At 38.5% G+C, this 22,680-nt stretch overlaps 2 long non-coding RNA genes across 2 annotated transcripts in view; one reads left to right on the forward strand and one right to left on the reverse strand.

Moving 5' to 3' along the window:
• On the reverse strand, positions 1–7,609 carry LOC134342740 (uncharacterized). Its single transcript, XR_010017085.1, has 4 exons — positions 7,486–7,609; positions 5,551–5,650; positions 4,642–4,800; positions 1–279 (listed from the first exon to the last, which is right to left on the reverse strand). It is a non-coding gene; the product is annotated as an uncharacterized LOC134342740 (long non-coding RNA).
• The window catches only part of LOC134342739 (uncharacterized), a 24,901-nt gene continuing 9,453 nt past the window's right edge, over positions 7,233–22,680 (forward strand). Inside the window, exons 1-2 of the long non-coding RNA XR_010017084.1 lie at positions 7,233–7,775; positions 9,067–9,427. This is a non-coding gene — a long non-coding RNA (uncharacterized LOC134342739). The remainder of the gene's footprint in view (positions 7,776–9,066; positions 9,428–22,680) is intronic.

Consider the following 22,680-nt stretch of genomic DNA (forward strand, 5'->3'; position numbering starts at 1 on the left):
ACAAGAAGACACTGCTGAAGATTAGCAGCTGGAGTGAGGTCCCATGTCGCTGGCTGCAAGCACTTTAGAGATCTTCTTAGATCCAGATGGGTGAGCATAATGGCACATTTCCTACATTCTGGTGTGCATATTACTTCAATGTCCTCAATTTGCCCTCTTCAATTGACTTCAACCCAGCACTCCTTTTACCAGCTCACTGTCAAGGAGCAACAATTCTGCTCTATAAGGCATTTCTTCTCATCCCTGAATGAAAATCAAAACATTGCAGATACTGAAAATCTGAAAATAAAAGCAGAAACGTTAGAAAAACTCAGCAGGTCCAGCAGCGTCTTTTTCAGTTTCAGATAGAAGACATTTCTGCTTTAATTTTGCTAATTTTTCAGGAAATCTACTTTTTATACGATGTCATGACTCTTTCTGCTGGTCACCATTAACAAATGAATTCCATGCATCTATTCAACTCCTGTCATTTGTCCCTGCCGGTCATTTCTTTTTATTGCTACTGAGAGATGATTAAACAGCAGCAAAAGGTAGAAAATCAGAACTAATCCCTTGGACTCTGAGAAGTCTGACCTATAGATGAATGACATGGCCAAATGCATGAACATTGGAATTGTGAAGATGGAGCATCTCACACAAACTGCTGGAGGAACTCAGCGGGCCAGGCAGCATCTATGGAAAAGAATACAGTTGACGTTTCAGGCCGAGACACTTTGACAAGACTGGAGAAAAAATGAAGAGGAGCAGAGCTATAAGTGAGGGAAGGGGAGGGAGAAACACAAGGTGATAGGGTATAACCAGGAGTGGGGGGGGCACGGGGTGAAGTAAAGAGCTGGGAAATTGATTGGTGAAAGGGATACAGGGATGGAGAAGGGTGAGTCTGATAGGAGAGGGCAGGAGGCCATGGAAGAAAGAAAAGGGGGGAGGACTACCTGAGGGAGGTGATAGGCAGGCAAAGAGATAAGGTGAGAGAGGGTAAAGGGGAAGGGAAATGGTGAAGGGAGGGGATGCTATTATTGGAAGTTCAAGAAATCGATGTTCATGCCATCAGGTTGAAGGCAGCCCAGACTGAGTATAAGGTGTTGTTCCTCCAACCTGAGTGTGGCCTCATCATGACAGTAGAGAAGGTCATGAATTGACATATCGGAATGTGAATGGGAAGTGGAATTAAAATGGGTGCCCACTGGGAGATCCTGTTTTTTCTGGTGGATGGAGCGTAGATGCTTGATGAAGCAGTCTCCCAATCTACGTCAGGTCTCACTGATATACAGGAGGACACACCGGGAGGACCGGACACAGTATATGACCCCAACAGACTCATAGGTGAAGTATCACCTCACCTGGAAGGAATGTGTGGGGCCCTGAATGGTAGTGAGGGAGGAGGTGTAGGGGCAAGTGTAGCAGTTGTTCTGCTACAATCTCCCAGTGGCCATCCTGCTGTGAAACTTTGGAGATGGTATGCACTATACATCTGGCATGAACATTGAATTCTCCAACTTCCGGTAATTCCTTCCCCCATCCCAGTTTCACTCTGCCCCTTCCTCCAGCTGCCTATCACCTCCCTCATGGTTCCACCTCCTTCTACTACCCATTGTGCTTTCCCCTATTCCTTCTTCACCTTTTCTGCCTATCCCCTCCCCCACCCCTTGATCTTTCCCCTTACTGGTTTTTCACCTGGCACCTACCAGCCTTCTCCTTCCCACCCTCCCCCCACCTTCTTTATAGGGCCCCTGCTCCCTGCCCCTTCAGTCCTGATGAAGGGTCTCGGCCCGAAACGTTGACTGTTCGTTTCCATGGATGCTGCCTGACCTGCTGAGTTCCTCTAGCATTTTGTGCATGTTGCTTTGACCCCAGCATCTGCAGAATATTTCGTGTTCACTATACATCTTGGTAGGCAAAATGTACATTTAGTATGTGGATGGAATACTAATAAAGTAGGCAGAATTTTCCTGGATATGTTGAGCTATTTGAGAATCATCAGCACAAGAGATTCAGTGGATGCTGGAAATCCAAAGTAAAAGTGCTGGAGGAACTCTGCAGGCCAGCCACCATCTATGGAGAGGAATAAACAGTCGACATTCCAGGCGAAGACCCTTCATTCGGACTGCACTCATCCAGGCAAGTGGAGAGTACTCTATCACAAGTTCGATGTGTTGGCATGCTTCCCACTCAAGTCACGCACATTTGCAGAGGAACTGAGGATCTGCCTCGATCATGACAGTTATGATGCCATAGAGACTGGGAGACCTATGAGATTAGAAGATGAGTCATGATCAAAATGTCCTACCTATCATCTTTGCACCCTCAGCTCACAACCCCCTTATCTCAGTCAGTAACTCATTTATTTACTGAGACGTCCTGTCATTCCAGCTGCAGTGTGAGCAGTTGATGTGGGCTTTGGGAACTACAGTGTCAATAGTTGTCTTCATACTTTACAAACTTAGCTCCAAACCTTTCCAGACATGTTCCAGTTTTCCCAGGACAGTTTACAGATTCTATAAGGAAAAAAACCTTTTAAGCAGGCAGCTGTGAGGCTTTCAGTGTCTGTTCACACACTCGCCCACCAGCTCGTTGGGCCGTTCATCACATCGCACACTTGAGCTGCTTTCACTGAAGAGTTCCAGGAAGATCATGAAGGCCTTGCATAGCGAGTTAATATTCAAAGCTCCTAATGGGTAATTTATAGCTATTGAAATCGGCAACCTACTCTCCCAGAGGAGGCGCTTGTATACAGCCAGACATTCTTACAATAAATGTACAATATAGCAAATTGGAGTTGGATTCCTGTCATGTAGTAATTTCCAGTAAAAACCAGCTCTTCAAACACAAACTCACAGGAGTGAAAATCCAAATCTGAATGCTTATTGTTCATTACTAATGAGGGAGGAGAGCCAGAGAGTCATCAAACATGGAACCAGGCTTTTCTGCCCATCAAGCCCATACTGACCATTAAACACTTTCTTACTCCAGTTGTGATTTATTTCCATCAGCTCTGACTAGATTCCACCACACAACTGCACACCAGGGGTAATTTACAACAGCCAATTAATCTATCAATCTATATCTTCTTGAATTGCAGGAGGAAGCCAGGGGAAGTGCATACAGTCACAGGGAGAATGTGAAATTCAGAACGCAAAATCATGATCGAACCTGGGTCTTTGAAACTATGAAGCAGCAGCTCTGTTAGTTATACCACCGTATCACTGTGCTGATTATAGTCCTATTTAATTTGTACAAGTGTTCTGGAGGTAATTTTGAATCACCTCCTATCTGAGATCTATCTATTCAACACTGCTCGGGGATCGGTTTCAGTAAATTGCTGATAAATCTACTGCGTCATCAAAGGAGCAAAATTTCGCTTAAATATTTAGTAATGTCGATCAATATAAAATTGGTGCACTCTGTGTACTCTCAATCTTTAACAGAGTCAATTGCAAATTGATGCATGTGAGTCACAAGAAGTTCCAACAAGGAACGTGCAATTTATTGAAGGTCCATATACTCTGATGCTATGTAATATTTAATATTCTTTTCTTGGGTAAGACTTATATAGTGCCTCAAATGCTAATGGTAAATTTGACATTTAATGATAGTGTACAATGGCCATTATCAGACTACACAGCATTAAACAATTCTCCTCATTTTCATTTTGGAGTTAAATAATGGCCAGTTGATGAAATATTGCTAGATTTATGCTATCACCTAAAAAAAGACTAACTCAAAAAATCACCTCCTTTGGTTGTGGGATCTGCGCAGAAGGGTAATGTCATGTCATTCTGATATTAGAGACAACTCTGCGGCTGTGCTGCTTATCCCTAGACAATAAGGGATGCCAGTGCAGAGACATGGTATGATATCATTACATTACCATCTGCCTGACCTTCGACCTTTTCTGCATGGCACCTGAGAAGTCACACATTGGAATCACATGGTGAACAGGTGTTAATATAACAGTTTACCACTATGACATCAATCCTGCGTTATCAATTTTGAAGTTACTTCATAATTCAAAACTTCGTTGTTTACTCGTCAGAACTCAGTGACGGATATTCTTGACTTCTAATTGTATTCTAAAGGAAACAAGTAAGCACATTGCGATTTGACTCTGGTTTAAGTCAGTACTTAGATGTGAGTAAAAGGGAAAAACAATTACTGGTGAAAAGTGTTTTACCAAATAAATCCAAATTAAATAATAATAATGAACATAGAACATAGAACAGTACAGCACATGAACAGCTCTTCCGCCCATAATGCAGTGCAAAACCAATTAAATTAGTAATGAAATGGCCAACTAATGAATCCCCTCTGCCTACTCAATGTCCACATCCCTCTATTCTCTTCACATTTATTGTGTCTTTCTAAACATCTCTTAAAAGTCTCTCATGTCTGAAGTCTTTACCATCACTCCAGGCAGCACATTCCAAACAGCCAACATGCTCTGTGTAAAAAACTTACCCCTCGCATCTCCTCTGAAATTACTCCTCTCAATTTAAATGCATGCCCTCTGGTTTTGGACATTTCAACCCTGGGATATTGTCTGTCTACTCTGTCTATGCCTCTCATAATCTTGTAATCCTCAGTCAGATCTCCCATCAGCCTCCGGTGCTCCCAAGTAAACAACCCAATTTTGTCCAAACTCACATTGTAGCACATGACCTCTACTCCAGGCGACATCCAGGTGAACCTCTTCTGCACCCTCTCCAAAGCCTCAAAATCCTTCCTATAATGGGGCAACCAGAGCCGTATGCAATACTCCAGATGCGGCCCAACTCAAAATTTATAAAGCTGCAACATAACTTCCTGAAAGATCAATAAGTTAGTAAAACATTCTCATTTAAAAATCTCAGTGACTGGTTACAGAAGTATAGCAACACATGAGTTTTGTTCTTGCATTTTCTCTATCCATTTTGATTTTAACTTTCTACATTTAGATTAGACAACTTTCAGCAAATAGCTATAGAAGAATTAAATTAATATCTCATATAGAACGATCGCTGTACTGTCCACACTGGATAGTTCTGAATCTGAAATAAATGCTCCTGTACATTCTCATTGTAAATTTATATTTTATGCAGACATATTGTGCACTCATGATTTTTCTTTGATCTCTTCTTTGAGAATAACGCAGAATTTAATCTGGAAATTGAATTGAAGTGAAATCTATAAAAAGAAACTCTAAACAAGACCCATCTCTGTTTATGCATCTTTACTGCAAATAAACAGGGGAGAATACAGACATAAACATTTCTCATTCAGTGTGTAATATCAATTCTCAAGTGAAAAAGGTAATGAATTATCTAAGTGAATGATGGATGGAAAAAATTAGTGGCCGTGGTTTCAAAGCTATGGGATGCAGCAATTCTTAATAGGTCTGTTTGCAAATGTGTTAAATCAGGGCAATTTTTGCTCTATGCACTCTCTTAAGGGTTAAACCTGCAATTTATTAAACAGAGAATAAATACTATTTGATGTGTTCCCAGCCTCACTATAAATTTCATTCTATATTTCCAAAATGCAGGCATTGCAAACATCAGGTATAAAATGTTTTACCTATGCTTTACCTTCTTCCCGCCTCAACCTGGAATCTTCAGGGAATAACATTGGATCATTCCGTCCAAATCAGTAAGATTTTTTTCCTGCAGTGCATATCCTTGAGAAAGAGGAAAGGTAGGAAATGATTATGCTCTTTCTTCACTAAGACTCGAATGCACCTCTGTTGTCTTAAGCGTATGATTTGTCTCGTCAGTAGCTGTGTGCATGCAAAACCAAACCAGCTGCATTGTTTGTGCTAAATGCAGAACACCAGAGCATCAGATTATCTATAGACTTTTCCAGATGGCCTACCTTTTCCAGAGATGCTGCATACAGTTGGATGGAAAGCACAGTAGTTTAGTGCATGTATGGAAAGGTGGTTGTGCATTTGAGTATTTGCCCACATTTATATGAAATACTGAAAGATTAATGTAAATGGGAACAAAATGTGACTGCATGTATTGAAACCAATTCATGAAGCTGTACCTTCTAGCTTGCAGGGGGGAGAAAGAACTCCATAGACAAGGGATAAAATATTATCTGCTATTTGCAGTACTGGAGCTGTTGTATGGTGCAGATGTGTCAGGTATAAAATCAGTCACAAGAATAAGCCTGGGACCAATAATGAAGATCAGAAATCCTCCCTGCTTTAGGAGCATGTTGCAGAAATATTGTATAGATTATGACTCACAGGGGAAAGGTGAAACTTGGTTAGTTTTACAGCTGCTTACATTTTTAAACCCTGCTCACATGCTTCCTTTCAATACTGAACAGCTGGTTGCGGTGAACAAATAAATCAGCTTTCTCCTTACCCCCCTTCCCCAACGCAGCATAAAGAATCTGTCATGAAATGCAGTGTTTCCTCTGGTCTCATTCAGGGGCAGTTATCTTGGGAGACTAATGTCTGGAGATCCTCTCCTGGTCAGTTATCACAAGTGACCAAAGCGACTTCTTTATTCAGCTCTGATAGGAAGTCCTACAGAAGATTAGTGCTTACTAAAGCAATTCACAAGGAGTCAGGGGGAAATTTCACAGAGGTCTATCCAAACAGATCTTCTTCTACTGCAGGCTTATCGGCCATTAGGATAACAAGTGTTATCCTATTGTTATTGAGAGAAACATCATTACATGATAACGAATAAGTGGCCTGCCGAGTCGACTTGCACCTTTAAAACTAACCGTCCCCAAGTATTTTCTGCTTTATTGCACAGGCAGCTGAAGAGAGAGATAAAGGGCAAAAACGAAATCAATATCATTTCAAGTTCCACCTTTTCAAGTCATTTCTATTGTCTCCTTTAGAAAAAGAAAACTTCCAGCAGATTTAACACAGTTTCTGTCAATATCTATTATTATATCGACGCTTACCATACATAGTAGGAACCTACTGAATCACTAGGACACATTAGTGGTAAGACGAGATACCTCTTTATTTGGCCTGGCTAAAAATAGCAGTCAAATGGCAGAGTCAGAACTCTACAGGACAAGTAGTCAATGGGCTGAGTGAGCGATTGAACTCCAAATACTCCAGGTTCGGCAATCTGCAGCTGACAGGCTATTTTTTGCCATGGTTGACTAAATATGGTCAGGGAGGGAGCCACTCTGAAGGGACTGGTTGCCGGTAGTGCATGTTTCAGATGCTTAGCCGGGTATATAAGTACTAGAAATGTGGTCCCTCTTTCTGATTAGAAAGTGTTCTCAGCAGCCCCCTCCTGCGTGTGTGAGTGCTGACCTCTGCTTCTGTCTGACCTCTGGAGGGGAGAAGGTAGCTTCCCACTCACTACAGCTCATATGAATCAAGGTGCTCTGTGTCGCAGCATCCGTTCAAGTGAACGTCGCCTCTCCTGAACTCCTGGTTCTGTCCTTCGGTGTGCGGTCTGCCTCCCTTTCTGTCTCTGTCTCTGTCTGCCTGTCTGTCTCTCCCTTTCCTTGTCTTCAGCTTTTGGCTTGTCATACCTTTTAACATACACCAACGTGGCAAGGCTCCTCTGCAGCAGGATGGGAAGAGTTAGGGGCTGCAAAATTCAGAAGGAATTTCTACATCTGAGGACTAACACCAGCACAGGGCCCCCGTTTTCTGCATAAGAGATTGGCTATGAGAGAAGGCTGACGGCTGCTGCATGAAGTGCATATTGTTACCTCGTGATACTGTGACCCTCCTCTATGCATCTCTAACTCTCCAAAGCTGATTCAGCTTTCAGCTACTGCTCTGGTGACACAACTGCTGTAACAGAATCTCTGATCCGGTATGTCTTTCTCTCCTATCTTTCACCTCTAAACTGCTCTTGCGCCTGACAGTGGGGCTCAGTTGACCCCCGCCCGTGCAACATGCTCTCGTGTCTGTGTGCCTGTCAGTCTGTGTGTCTGTGTCGGTGCATACATGCCGGTGTGATGATGGGAGCCGGTGCGAGAGTGTGTGGGAATGCAGAAGGTTCTGTGGGTTTAATTCTGCCGTGCTGTACTTTGTATTTAACAAATACTGCAGAGCAAGCAATGGGCTGGAATGATCTAAACAGAAATGGGAGACCTTTGGCATGCGATCACTCTGAAAGGTTAAAAAGCCTTTTATGCTTAATGCTGAGACAGGCTGCTTGATGGATGCTGATTGAAGTGATGTAAGGAAAAAACACAGTGATAAATAACAACAATAATAATAATTACTTAATAACAGTGACTGGAGTTAGTATGACCCAAGAGCCGGAAAGCACAGCGTAATAAAAACTTTCAACCCATGTTCTTACAGGAGAATTCTTAAAAATGAACGGTGAATTTGAACACTGAGGGAAGGGGGGAGTAGAGCTGTGCTTGAGGTGGGAGGGGTGATACAGGGTGGTGGTTAGAGGGGGTGGGGGGAGTTCTGTCAGTTTCCTGTTGCCCTGGTGTTCATCGGACGCCTGCTTGTACAGTGAGATCATCTACAGGCAGCTTTTAATTTCACTGGTTTCTCGTTCACTCACTTGTCAAAGGGCAGCAGGATGAGTCACGCATTTGTCTTCACCTTGCCGTGGTCCCAGTCCCATGTGAAATTTTAATGGAGCCATCCAGGTCTTTGAGTGAATAGAGTGTAGCCGAACTAACCCGATGTCTGAGAAGTTAGCGTGTTTATGTATAGAAAGCACTTTTGGACAAGTTTCCTCTGTGAAATGAGCTACCAAGAATAATGTAACAGTTAAGGAAATGAAGATAGCCGGGCCTTTCGGAAAATTTATATTGTCCACCAGCTTTAAATGTTTATTGCTAAAGTTTGCTTAAAGAACATCACTCCCCAGCTTTTCCCTGGTAGCTTAGATCAAATGAATGTGTGAAACTAAAATTCATTAACACTAAGACATATGCCTTGCATTTGCCTGTAAATTGGTATTGATCTATGAGCTTGGACGGAGTAGCAGGCAACAAAGCAGGTGAGTGGAGATGCAGAACGTACCATTACAGCAATGCTGAATGAGCATTAAGTGCCCCGTGTGACCTCTTGCTTTTGCCTTAGTGCCTAAATCCTGCCCATAATAGGCTTTTATTCAGTCTGATCATCATTTTCAGCATCGCCACTCTGGCCACATTGTTAGGGGAGGTTTAAAGCTCAGCCCCGGAATGACTGTGCAGCAGACAGAGAAAGACAGAGGCGGAGAAAGGGCGACTGAAAGCAAAGGATGGGACGTAAAATCACGAGGGGGCCAAGCTGGTTCTCTGTACAGCCTCTTGAATTTTTTATTGGTGGGGAACCCTCACTGTCTAACAGCGACTTGCAAGTGAACTGTCAGTGATGGCAACAGATGTGTGCCAGGGCAGCGCCAAGTCTGAAAGTGCACGCACCCTGCAATCAAGAAATGATCCTGGGACCACCAATCCAAAAAATTTGACTTCTACCACCCTAATATATGGAATTTGCACTTTAACATAGGTAAGAAAATATTCATTGTTTTTTCTATAACTATGCGGCGAGCCACACATTTGGATAATTAAAAAAAAGCTCCTTTATTGATCTCAGCATGAATTAAAATTTGCAACATGTCATGACTGCAGTAATGTCTTTTAATTAAAGCGTTGTCAACTGTAGCATTTTCCCCAATCATTTCTCCTCTTCCTGCCAAACTCTAATGCTTATTATTAGTCCATGAAAAATATGTAAAGCAAACTGCGCATCCCTGGTGTAGCTCTTAACATTAGTGTTCAAAGCAAAATGGAGGGGAGGATTGCACTTTTAACAGCTGCTTTAAATTTGTTGCATGTAACCCAGATCCTGGGAGCAAGGATTCTGAATCAGCATTTTCACGTATGTGAAGGAAGCACATCTGGCAATTACCTATTTGGAACACATACTTCTTTATATGCCCATATGAACCTTGCAAGCTATGGAATGTAAAGAAGTATGTATTTCTTTTAGGGAATATTCGTCGAAGAAGAGTGACCATTCCAGAGAGAGAGAAAAAAAAATCTTGTCTGACAGGGCCGCCTGAATGTGGAGTCAATTGATGAGGTTGTTGTAGTGCATGTATTGTTCCGTCACTTTTCCTGTGTCAGCAGGTGGAATTGCTCATCGGGACATTAAATATTCAATATGCTGACTGCGGCAGTGCTTTGAAATGCAAGGCTGGAGGAGAGCTTTCTGTCCACATTTGTTTTAACAAACCAAAATCCAAATAGAATTTATTTTATTTATTCTGAAAAAGAAGTCGTATCAAGTGAATTGTGTTTACTCAGGCAGTCACAGCAGACTTCAGATTGCAGGAATGCGTTCATCTCTAGATAAGTCTGGCAAAATTCACCAGCTGTTTTCTGTCTTTTGGCAAAATGAAGAATGTATTTAAGTATGATTGTTTTATTAAAACAAATGCCAGTGATTTTCACATTTTTCTAGATATTATCATGAAAATTGGCAGGCTAAACATTTGCAGCAAATTTGCGTGAAATATTTTACAAATATGATATTTCTAAACTTCGAAGATTTTTGTTCATGCATTTTGTAAAACAAGATGTGCAAAGAGAGAAACCTTTATAACAATACAACAGTTCAGCCATGATCGCATGCATTTGAATATACTTCATTGGTTGTAGGGTGCTTGGGATGTAACGGGGTTGAGGCAAATTCTACGAGAATCCAAGATTTTTATGTATTGGAGGCTCTGTGCTTCCAAAGATTCATCTGAATTTGAAGCAACTTTTATACAAAGGAAAAGTTTTGCCGCAGAGTCAGGCCTGAAATTTCAGATTTAAATAACTGCATATTTTAACCGTCTTTCTTTTTATTGGTAGCTTTGAGAGTTAAATGAAAAATTGTTGCTTGGATCTATCTTTATCTTAAATTGTGCATTGTGATCTTTTAAAGTGGTGGATTCTGTTTTAATTAGACATGATATAAAAACTGTAAATTGAAATACTGCACGCCACTCCTATCAAATTTGCTGCAAGTGGGATATTTTTGTTACTCTTCCACAGACTGTAGGGTTTTAACTACATTTTGCTTTCATTATGCATGGCTAAGTGAGCATTTTAGAAATTATGCATGATAATAAGTTGTATGTCACATCTTACCATTGTGATGGCTTAGTTAGGGAGTGACTAGTTAGTTACAAATAAACACCAAGATAACTGCTGAAGTAGGGTGATAAGACTTTAAAATATACCAAAAGAGAAAAAATGCTTCCGTGGCGTACTGTTATGGGAGGCAATTGCACTTTCATGTTCTCAACTTTTGAGAAAGGTCAGAGGGTGCAAAAGTTGTCGATTAGTCAGTTGTAATGTAATACATGTTGTTTAGGAGAATCCCACTGATGTTCAGTCCTGCAGGGGAACTTTGGCAGCAACAGGTGTGAAAGAGACTAGATTGAGAACATTCTGCGCTGCAAAAGGATGACCTTTGCTGAGAGATACTGAACGGCATTGTGGGTAAAATTCAATCTCTCTCGACAGGCACGTTTGCAGAAAGCAAGTCTGCATTCTTGGCTAAGGGCTCAGTCCATTTGACCATTGCAGATTTGAATTGCGTTTTATGACCATGTTGGGCAATTTAGTTAATGCATTTTATCTATAACTCCATGTCAGCTCCTCAAAGAATTTGTAACTTTTTCTAATAGCAAGGTAGAAAGAAGAGCTTTTGAGACCTTTTTCTTAATTTCAGTCTCTAATTTGCCTAATGATTCTGATTTTTCAATTTCAATACATATCAAAATATCCAAAATATTTACTACAGGTATCTTGCCCTTTACACTGCTGCTTCGAATAAAATCCCTCAAATTTTAGATTTTTTTATTTATTTAAAAGCTTTACTTCAAAATTGAATCTCATCTTATTTTGGATCGAAAACATACTAAAAATGAATTTCTGCCCTTTATGCAGTTAAAATATTATTCATTTATTAAAAATCAGGAATCGCCAATTGGATTTTCAATGAGTGTTGCTTGGTAAACTAGCAATCTACGAGTATCAGTTTTCATAAAAGATAAGAAAGCTTACAATCCAAAGTAAATAGCTAACTATCAAAGACAGTAATCATTTTATAGCATTAGTGTTTAAAACCCTAGACATGGCCTCAGTAAAAGCATTAGTGAATGGCGCATAAGCAATCTCATTTTAAACTGTCGTCCAAAGTGAAAAATGTTGTGTTGAGAAGTAAACCACTATTAAGCATGATTAGATTGACCCAAAGGACAGATAGTTCTGCAGCTTTTGCATTAGTGGCCAATCAGTTCTTGCCCACCAGGATGGAGAATTGCATAATATTTTTGATTTAAATAAAAAGAGCGCAAATGAATTTAGAAACGTGTTCAAGATTTTAGGATGTGAAGAACGTATTGTAGGAAATGTCTGGGTGATCAGAAATGTGAATTTTATGTACAGTAAGAGGTTCGAGAGGGGAAACGTCAGCTACCGCCTTAGCATAAATTGAGAGTACATACCTGGGTCAACAAATCAAAGAAATCTGCAGAGTCAGAGTTTGGGCTGTGCACGTCCTATTGCAGAAAGATCAGCACTGCACTGCAGTATCTCTTTATGCGTCTGACACTGGCCTGGCTATTTAATCTTGCCCTATTTCCACAGTTATATGTGGATAAAATTAGGGAAAAGGGCAGTTAGTCTGTCAAAGATATTCCACCATGCTAGTGTGATTGCGTCACTAACCTTTCTTCTAAGTCGGGCCTTCTCTATCAGTGTGATTAACTTTCCCCCCCTCCAACTCTGCATGTACCCTCTCCTCCATTCTCTCTCCCCTTTCAAAAGGTGTAGAAGCCTGAGCATTTGCTGACAGGATATATATGTTTTTTTTGGGAAGCTTGATTGACGTTCCAAACAGATGCAGCTTATTATGAAGCACTCATCTGCCTGCGTAAGTAGCTCACCATGCCCTGATATGGGTAGGGCATGGAAGTGCACTGTTGTCTAAATAAGCACCTCAGTAGCTCAAAGTGTCCTAGAATGCCATGACAGCTGATATAAATAGTCTTCATTCTCAGCTGCCCTCTGTGCCGAAATCACACTTAACTAACCCCTGTAATGGAAGAGGGAGATGCTTCTCGTGGTAACCAAATGCAGTAATGTCCAGTGACTGGTAGATGAACAGCTGGGAAAGATAAATTGAAAATATTCCTGTTGTTGGCAATCATCTTTACATTTAAAACTGTCAGAATATATATATATATGTGTATTCCTTGCTTTCCTTTTGCTCATATACCTGTTAATCACTTAACTAAATTAGCAGTGTTTGAATTTTAAACTCTAAAACTACAGGATAATTTCAAAGTATTGAAAGTTCTATTTAACCTAATCTATCAGAACTACGTGAATTCATTCAAAAATACAAAAATTAACAACTATTATTTGTGGCCATTTAACCTACTTGTATCAAACAAGCTATGCATAAGATGACATTGTTTAACTCAGAATGAAAGTCTGCATGTTTTAAACCAGTCCACCAAGTAACAGTTCCATTCAAAATATACTTTGTGTATTGAATTAGACTTATTCAGTGTAATCTTTTCGGTGTTAACTTTTGAAGGATCATATGCATGAAAAGAATTAATTTACAGCCATTAGTTTCAATAAGTTAGAATTAGATGTTGGGCAGCTCTGTGGTTCATGAGATTATAGGACAAAATTCCCTGCGAAGTATTTGAGCCGCATGTAATGTTTATCCACCGATTTTTATTTTTATGCCAACTTCAGTTTATCAAGTAAATATATTTTTATCTGTTCAGTTAAACAGTACAAATGTTCTTTGATAATCAAGTGCAGACCAGTTGGCAGGAATAACTCTGAATCTGTTCAGTATTGTACAGCAGAAGGTAGATTTGCTGGATCACTTTTAGCCTGAGAGCTCATTTAAAACATCTGAAGTCAATATTCTTTGTCATTGATTTGGTTCAATGTGGTGAGCAATTTTTTCAAATGAGATTTTAAGTGAAGAATTAATATTTCATCAGAACAACTTGCTCATTAAACAATTGAATTTATGATGTCAAAGGTTTCTGGCTTTCATTAACTTAATAATGTTTTCCAGCCCAGTTTGCATGAATACAATCAACATTTTTGCTGGTTCAAAGTTAAAAGATTTACTGACTTAGATATGAAGCTTAACATCTTATTCAGCAAACAATGGTTTGTTTTAAACATTTAAACAATGTCATGAATACTGATAGAACATTGTTTTAGGAGGAATTTCAAAAATAACAATGCTCGTATTTAATCCTAAATTCAAAGGTTAAATTCCCCTTTGATTTCTAGAATTCAATTGGGTGAGTAATACTGGATGCCCAAGGCATATTTATTATGATATTCCATGTGACACTGTCAAATCCTAAATAAACATTCTAGTTTAGTTATTTTGGATTGACAAATTAAAAATAATATTTTGAATGAACACAACACTTCAATAAATGTTAAAATTAAAAACTCCAGAGACCCATTGCGTGTTTTACAATTATTTTCATTTGCACTGGAAGTGTTTATAATGGTTCCTAGTTGATGATATAATTGTGAATTCAATTTACAAAGTATGCTTATTTTAATTGTACAGAATAGTCTTTGTAGAAAACATTCTGTGATCTCTTGTTTTTCTATTTAATTAAGTCATTAAAAATGACAACCAAAGCTAAAACCTTTTAAACAAAGATTCTCTTATCTCCAGATTGTTAGCATTCAATTCTAAGAGTAATGATGCATCAAAGGAAGTTTAAATAATGAATAAGTTCTATCATAGAGCATAAACAAAGTTATAAACATCTTTTCCCTAACAGTGAGCTGAAACTTACAGATATCACATTATTCATGAAGGGAAAATATAATTTAGAATCCCTGTCATATTTATTTTATTAATAATAGCAATAATGTGCTGTATCTGAAAAGAAAAATAACAGGCAGTGGATTAACTAATTCCTCACCTCCTCTAATAACCTTGGCAATAAACACAGAAACAAAAGTTTACCCCATTTTTGTATGAGCAGAGTTACTGGACTTAGAGATTACTGACTGCACATGATATAGAAAGAGGATCAAATTTACATAGAAAGAGATCTGAACACTAACATGAGGATAAATAGCTCTAAAGTCTAAGATTATATCTCAATTACAATCTCATCATGACATCAGTAATATATGCCTAATGTGTAAGAAACCATTAGATACTAGAATACACAGTATGATAGCTACAGCATGAAGAAGAAAGTTAGCCAACATTTAGAAAGTTTTATGTGAGCAATGATCTTAACAGCAAATGCCAATGGCATTGTTGAGACCAAATGAAGAATGCACCAACTTACTCACTAATCACTCCAAGATCTAATTCTGAAACTTGTTAAGTGTGACTCCAGTCCTCATTAATGTGATTGTGGGAAGCATGACAATTTTAATCAAAGTGAAATTAGATACTCATTTGTTGTTGATCTTGTGCCAATGTAGTTATGAAACCAAGAGGCTAACTTCCCAAGTCTCCTGACAATTCAGCTCCGTGGTGATTGTTGGGAGGTGTGATTCACTTTGAAATTTCCACTTTTCTCATTTCCTTCACTTTTGTTCAGTATCTTTCCCTGGTACAGATCTGAAACAAAAATGGGACAGCACAGAGAATTCTCACCCCTGCTGGGTTACAAGACAGATGCTTCAATATAACACATGCCATTGTTCTCCTCTGACAGTCATATCTTCATCATTCTTTGTAGTCATGCTAGTTAGCCTTAAAAACATCTTGTCCTTCGGTTATGAATTAGTTCACTTCAAAACAGGGACATTATTTAATTAATTTAATTTTGTTAGTTCCTTTTATAACACTGTGACTTTTAAGTGCTTTTAATTTTATTTTTCGAATTTAGGGAACCTGTATAAATCAGACTAGATTAATAACTTCTATTAGCAGAAAGCTGACAGAGATTATGATTGGTTTATCCTATGGAGTTTAAAAGAATGAGGAGTAATTTCATTGAGACTTTTAGATTTCACAGGGTTGACAGCGTAGAATAATAAGAGGCTATTTACTCAGACTAGAGAGTCTAGAATTAATGGTGTTTTATAAAGATAAGTGACTCCATTTATAAGTAAGTTAACACATTTTTTTAAACCAGTGATTGTAAATCTTTGAAACTGTCAGTTATAGAGAGGTGTGTCTAAGGCAAAGGCCATGATCAATAGATTTTTGGGCACGAAGGGAACTGGAGGTTATGGGGTGTAGACTGGAAAGTGGGCATGAGATGTGATATCAGCCATATTCTAACAAACTATGCAGGGTACTCTTGTATTAAATGAGATTAGAATTTATCTTATTTCAGAGCAATCTAAAATGGGATCCCCTACAACAGTTACACTGAATGAATAAGTCACAGCCTGGCAACTTTCCAGGGAAGCAATCAAAGTGTAAAGAGCATAATTCACAAAGTGATTCTAAATTAGCAGAAAACAGTTTTATTTAGGAGCAATTACTCTCAAAGATTGTGTTTTGTTACTTTTTATTTAATATTAATATTCTTTCTACAATTTTTTTACCAGCAAACTTTTGTAACTAGAATCTTAGAAAATAGAAATTTGATCCAGGGTGCTTGCTCCAACTCTTTAAAGGACCAATCCCATTAATTCACTCCCTCAGACATTCCTCACAATTCAACAAGTATTACCCATGCATTCCCTATTGGAAGCTATCATTTAAACTTCCATAGCCATGTTTATACATGGTGGCCTCCGGAATAACACATCGCAGACACAAATTTTTCTCTTTTTTGTTCCTGTGGTAATTCTGTTAATTTTTTAAAATTCCATGAATTCTAGTTACCAGTCCACCAATCAGCAGAAAACTTTCCCCATATTTACTCTATTGAAACTTCTGAAAACGTCAAGTGCTTTCATTTCATTCCTTTTTCTCTAAGGAAAATAATCTCTGCTTCTCTGGTTTCGCTTTGCCCCAACATAATTCTATTAATAGCTGAAAATATCTTCATTTCCTTTATTAATAATTATAAAGTTACTTTACAGTTTCAAAATCCCCATTAAGGTGATCAGTGCTACATTTTATTATGTTCTTCTTGGCTGGGATATATTATTTACTTATTGTATCAGAATAAGTTGCACAAGCTTTCTACTTTGAGGGAGTAGATATATAGTAAGTGCCTATATCTTCAAAAAGCAAAAACAAGCATGAAGCCAGTAAGCCAAGTCATTAAGAGCTTTCTTCTGTACATTTGATGTTCTTAATTTATCAATGTTGCCAAACAGTAGTTTCCAGAAAGCTTCGCATTTTCTGAATGCTGCTCTCCTTCTTTTATTGAGAACATAATTTCCAACATCCACATAAATTGTATTTTATCAAATTAGAAAAGGACCCTGACTCATTTTTCAAGGGCTGCCAGATGCCTGAAGTGATAGAAATTGACTTAATCAGTGAATATTAAGTGTAGAAAGCCAGCTGATGCTGTAGTGACATCTGCAATAGACTTTGAGGTGCGTGGTCCCAGGTTAGAATCCTGCTGGCTCCTTGCACGTTTTCCATCCGTGCTGGGTTGAGCATCAGGTTAGCAACTCAGTCTCATAAAAAGCAACTAGACAAATGCTACAGAAACAGCAAGGTTGCCACCTGATGCAACACAAGGCACAAAGAGGAACTAACTATTAAGTGTATAGAGAACTCATAAGTTTAAGACATCATGAAATGTCAGCACTTTCAAAGGTGGGGTGGAGACAAATTTTGAACACTATTAACTTGATAAATTAGTTGTCTGTTATTGTACTTAAATAGAGGCTTTATTTAAGCAAATATTTTTAACCATTATGATGCATTGGAACTTAACCTTATAGAGATAGCATATTTACCCATATATATTTAAGACTGCTAAAGCTATTAAAATATACCTGATTTTCATACGTTCCTGTTGCTGGAGCACTTCTGTGGTTGAAAGAGGTACCTTCCGTATTATATGAGATTTTGAGAATTCCAGACTGTTGAGTAACACACACAAAATGCTGGAGGAACTCAGCAGGTCAGGCAGCATCTATGGAGGAACTGTGGAAATGTTTAAAGTGCTAAGTCAACAGAGGATTTTTAGAAAATTAGCCTTTTGATTACTCAGTTTTGGTGAACTGCTACATTTTTATTTTGCATATGAATTACAATAGGCTTTAATTATATTTTTCTGATGTGCTCTTAATCATGAGAAAATATAAATGGAACAGCTCCAAGAAAGTGTCAAGAATTATTTGAACTTCAGATTTGATTTACTGAGACTGATAGTTAAATTCAGCAAACCAAATTTATTGAGCTTAATGACTTATGCGTCTAATTAATAGCCAATTAAACAACCACAGAAAGTAAACTACCTTCACCATTCACCTAGCCTATTGAAATCCGGTTTCAACATCCACAAAATAAAGTGAATTCTAAGTTGTTTATAGTTTTCCTTTCAAATTCCTAGCCACGCACTTTTGGTATTTGATTCATAGTAATGCCTAGAGTTGGTCAACTGTTCTTTCATCTCCAGTTTTGAAATCATTGCCAAACAATACCTCCAGTTACTTATCTTGGTCTTCAGCATCTTGCATTGCTTGCTGTCAGTTAAACTCCAGAAGCACAGTCAAGAGAAAATCTGCGGATGCTGGAAATCCAAGCAACACACACAAAATGCTGGAGGAACACAGCAAGCCAGGCAGCATCTATAGAAAAGAGTACAGTCAAAGGGTCTCAGCCCAAAATGTCAACTGTACTCTTTTTCATAGATGCTGCCTGGCCTGCTGAGCTCCCCCAGCATTTTTTGTGTGTTGCCCAGAAACACAGTGTGGGGGTTGTTCAAATTTCAATTGACTTAGTCATGCAGAAGTACATCAGTAGTAAGAGTAGTTCTCAGAGCTCCCATTGACTCTACTCTTCTAGAGTTGACTGTGTGTCCCTACTAGATACCCTTCTTGTATTAAAAGGTTTTGTTCTTGATTTTGAATATATTCAGTAAATGAAAATTTGTATGCTTAATTGAACTAAAATCTATATCCCTCAGAGATTGAGAATTCAAAGGTTTACAAGGCCCTGAATGTAATTATTTCTCCTTATGTCAGTCTGTAAGGCCATTATCCCAAGTCCATGCATTGTACCTGTCTCATGACCATTTTAGAGACACAATCTATGCAGATTCTGGAATCTGGAGCAACACACAAAGTGCTATAGGAACTCAGCTAGTCAGGCAGCATCTATGGAAAGAAATGCTGGACTGATGCTGCCTGACCTGCTGAGTTCATCCAGCATTTTGTACATTAAACCCACTTTAATCAACAGCATCTCAAATCTTCCATGTCCATCCTTCTCCTAATGTTCACCTCTCAATTCATTTAACAGCAGTGACTTGAAGCCTCTCATCATCCTATAAATATAGTTATTTTATTCTAAGATGATTCTGCAAATTCAAGAATTCTTTCTTCCCTAATGCCTCCTTCTTCCATAAACACTGATCTCCAAAAAGTACCAAGATTTCAGTGGCAGTAGGATTGATACTGTGTAATTTATGCGCGTAGTGTTATTGTTTTCCCTCGAGGCTGTCCCTGGATTAAGAATGCCTGGTTTATTGACACCGCTGCATATGAACGAGCTCCCATAATATTATTGAATTTAGAAATCTGATAAATGTACATGCATTCATTCATTGCAATCTGATAAATGTACATGCATTCATTGCGATGAATGGCAGAACTAGTTTCCTCTCATTCTCTCCACTTTTGGTATCTGTTCTTTCAAGGCAGTCCGTTGTTCTTTTGATTCCAGTCATTACAATAACATAGAGGTACACAATTACTTTTGTGTATTTTTCAACTTATGGACAGAACCAACTTAAGTTCACCTGTAAAGCATAACCTGTTCGTTGCCTGGGATAGCTTGTATCTGATTAGTTCATGAAGTCTTATTCGCATAGAATCCCTTGACTTAGCTTGTTTCTCTTATCTCTGTATTCCCTCCAATCTCCTTTGGCTGTGACTCCCACTTTATACTTTATTGAAACCATTTTATTTATTTTTTAACAATTTGCAACTCAACTATCAAAATAATGATAACAGTGCCTCCTTCAGCAATGGTCGCTCATCTTAAAAACAGACACCACAAGCCAACCCTGAATGCCAACCTTGGCAACCTTACATTCAGGTACCTGGGCTTCCTTCTGCCGCGGTTCGTCATACCTCCTCCTCCCCTAGTAACACATCTTGAAATCGAACATTTTGACCGATAATTAGTTGCTTGTCTTAATATCACTGTCTTTGTTCTGGTGTTCTTTTATCCTCACATCTTACTGTATTGTTGTAGGGTTTTTTTTCATTACTTGAAAGCAAAACTGTTTATTGCCAAAGCAATTAAGTTCTTTCAGACCAAGAATTCCATGTAGTAGTTTGGATATTGTTGGTTAACTGTGTGGTACTAAATTTGTAGAGTTTATCTAAAATCCACCTTGAATTTTCCTTGTTTGCTCTGGAGTTGGGGGGGCAGGGGGTCAATATAGCTAATGATGCATGTTTTGAGACAATAATTTTAGAAAGGAAGCAGAACATCTGAAATGACAAGCAGGAGCTTTGTGTCTGATGTTTGGTTTCAATATTTAAGCAGCTCATATAAAAATTAATCTAATGCACTTGCTGCTTAATTTCAATGTACATACCAGTTCAACCAATTAAATTCCCAATGTCATAGTTGTTCTTGCATTATGTTGATATTCTCATTTGAGTATAGATCATTGGATAAATAAGGTGAAGTATTGATATTGTTCTTTTTTTAACTTCTCAGTTTATTCCTATTCACCTTTCCTCATTTTTTTTTCTATGTTCATGTTTGGATAGAAGAGAGGTAAGATACTGTTTGGTCCACATAGGATAATAGTGACTGAATATTTGTCTTGTTGCCTCCTGATTTCTATTCTCTTTAATGTTGATGTTATAATGGTTATCATGCATTGATATTCAGAGGTGGTTACATTGCTACCTAAAGGCATGAAGAGGGAAATAGATGTGCTGAAAGAAAATTGCCTTTCCATTTAGAAATACAGGTTGGAATTCTCTAATCCAGCATCCTTACTACCCATCTGGGCTGAAGCATAGAAATTGTCCCCTAACCATCTCCCTCTAAGCAAGAGAACTTTAAGAATGATGGGACATTTGTAGGAAAAGGAAATTGCAAGTTTCCGAGGACTGTCTGTAGTCCAAAACATTCATAATATGGAAATATCATCAGCGGAGATTGCAAAATTTTCATTGCTATATTAACTAGTTACTAAATTAGTACAGGTTTTAATTAATTTTAGGTCTTAGTTAATTGGTGCAGATCTCTATTGCGGTTTGAAAATATGCCAGACCACAGATGTGGCCAGACCACTGGGTGTTGGAACAGAGAGTTTTAACTTATGTTCCAATTCTTTCTTTTCTGCCTATGGGTAGGAAGAGGGAAGAAAAGTGCCAGTCTCAAACTTTCCAAGATATAATAATTTTTGTGGTTAAGCTTTCATATGACATGAAATAACCCATCAAAAAAAAAGATAAGTAATAAAATACCAAGAAAAATTAACTTTGGCTAGGTTGCAGTACCAGTAAAAGTTGAACTGTTTTCAGACTACTTGATGAGTTTGTCATTATTTTATATGCTCTGAATTTGCATGGATGGACTGGATTGGTAAATGATAATTTGGTTATATTCTGGCTTAATTATGAATGTTTTTTATATAATTAATAAGTCAATATTTCAGATAAGCTTTTCTGAGCCAAATGCTTTGCTAAAGCTGGTAAAATGGAACCAAATCAACTCTTCTATGGATTTGGTCCCCTTCAACCAGCTGTAGCTGTGCATTGATCGCCTCAGCATGAGCAGGAAACAGAGAACAGGCCTGAGCTGAAACTGCCAACGAAAGCTGAGGATAAACAGCTTTGAAGACATTGTCAATAGGGAAATTATGGTGCTTGACATCTGCAAATATATCATGCACGAGTAAACTGTTAGGCTGCACCCTAGTCATCGAGCAGACCTGCACAAATCTAAGAGCATATGGAAAGAGAAATCTTTATCCTGCCATTTTCTTCTTAGTTTTTTTCTCCCCCTAACAGGAGAATCATGATGCATCAACGCAATATCGTTTTATGTAGCTGGCTTGTAATATTAGTTAATCAATATATGTACAAGTTGTGTGTTGATTATATAAATAAATGGTTTAATCTCTTTTCTTTGGTTCACTGGAGTCACTACAACATTGTTTTTTTATTACTATAGTCAAGGGTTCTTATACTGCAGCTCCTCTAACCCCACTGTCATACTATCAAAGTATTAGTTATAACAATTGAGCTATCCAATCATGTACTCTGTAATAGATGTGTTGAGAAGCAGACTAGAGCTCCTTTACTCTGCCAATAATAACATCTCATATTGCTTCAGGTTCTCATTTCTGTCAGCAGCCACATTTTAATGTTTCCAAATAAGAGCCACTGGTTTAGTAGCAATTAGACGATAAGACGTAGACCAGTTCGGCCACTCGGTCCATCGAGTCTGCTCTGCTATTCCATCATGGCTAACTTTCTATCCCTCTCAACTGCATTCTCCTGCCTTCTCCCCATCACCTTAGACACCTTACTAATCAAGAACCTATCAACCTGTGCTTTAAATATACCAAATGGCTTGGCCTCCACAGCCGTCTGTGGGAATAAATTCCACAGTTTCACCACCATCTGGCT

The sequence above is a fragment of the Mobula hypostoma genome, chromosome 2 (genome assembly GCF_963921235.1).
Source record: "Mobula hypostoma chromosome 2, sMobHyp1.1, whole genome shotgun sequence".
Taxonomy (NCBI): domain Eukaryota; kingdom Metazoa; phylum Chordata; class Chondrichthyes; order Myliobatiformes; family Myliobatidae; genus Mobula; species Mobula hypostoma.